The sequence below is a fragment of the Gossypium raimondii genome, chromosome 8 (genome assembly GCF_025698545.1).
Source record: "Gossypium raimondii isolate GPD5lz chromosome 8, ASM2569854v1, whole genome shotgun sequence".
Taxonomy (NCBI): domain Eukaryota; kingdom Viridiplantae; phylum Streptophyta; class Magnoliopsida; order Malvales; family Malvaceae; genus Gossypium; species Gossypium raimondii.
This window is the reverse complement of record NC_068572.1, coordinates 21935948-21937127: the sequence shown is the minus strand read 5'-3', so window position 1 is coordinate 21937127 and position 1180 is coordinate 21935948. Positions and strand designations below refer to the sequence as shown.

The window sequence follows — 1180 nt, the reverse complement described above, 5'->3', positions numbered from 1 at the left end:
CAGACTTGGTGCCTGAGCTGCAGAATTATTAGTACTATTAGCAGTTAATTGTTTTATCATACCTGAGCTGATAACGAAGTGAGGGCGTCAACTTCATGAACTCCGGCTACACGTCTTCCTGAAGCTGTTCGATTTGTTGGCCATTGATAGTTATTACTCACGATCCTCTCGATGATCTCATAAGCCTCATTATAAGACTTAGACAAAATTGCACCATTCACGGAAGCATCTACCATCAATCTTGTATGTTCATTGAGACCATTATAGAATGTCTCCAACTGGATAAAATGAGGAATCCCATGATGAGGACACTTACAAAGTAACTCCTTGAATTGCTCCCAAGCCTCATACAAAGACTTGCTATCCAATTGTTGGAAAGTTGTGATCTCGTTCCTTAACTTAGCATTTTTTCCAGGTGAAAAATACTTAACCAAAAATCTCTCTGCTAATTCTTGCCATGGAGATATGAAACTTGGTGGCAATGAATTGAGCCGTGCTCGTGCTCGATCTCGCAATGAGTACGAAAACAACTTCAACCTCAGTGAGTCTTCAATCACATCGGCTATCTTGAATAAATCACTCACCTCCACAAACAATCAAATGTGGAGATGTGGATCTTCTATGGGAATACCACTAAATTGGCCCACCGTTTGTAGCATTTGAAACATCACTGGTTTCAATTCAAACTGGGTTGCCTCAATATCTGGCCTTCTAATTCCTAGGTTTAAGTCTCTGAAGAGTGGCACAGCATATTGTCTGATGCATCGATCCCTATCATCGACAATGGGGATAGGATTTTATACATGATCGGCTTCATTACCTTGGTCTTGATTTTGATTTCCAAGGTCCATCTCGACTTGTCTTTGAGCTGTTTATTCACGTCTTCCTTGTTTGAAAGTTCACTCAATTTCAGGGTCTACAAGGAGTAAATCGATAATTCGATCTATTCTCATAAACACCTGATAAGAAAATCACAAAAATTAAAAAGAATAACCTAGTACTGTTAGAAATAAATGAAATTGAAAATAAATAATTTCACGAAAAAAATAACTATGGCAATAGTTGACGATCCCCGGCAACGGCGCCAAAAACCTGTAACGCGTAGGTTTATGCAAGTGTACACATTCGTTATCAAGTAATAAGTAAGTATCGAGTTATCGTCTCCACAGGGATTTTATTT

General features: G+C 38.7%; 1 non-coding gene across 1 annotated transcript; it reads left to right on the top strand.

Moving 5' to 3' along the window:
• Positions 1–294: 294 nt before the first annotated feature.
• Positions 295–401, top strand: LOC128032148 (small nucleolar RNA R71). The gene has a single exon (XR_008188277.1). It is a non-coding gene; the product is annotated as a small nucleolar RNA R71 (small nucleolar RNA).
• The last annotated feature ends 779 nt before the right edge of the window (positions 402–1180 follow it).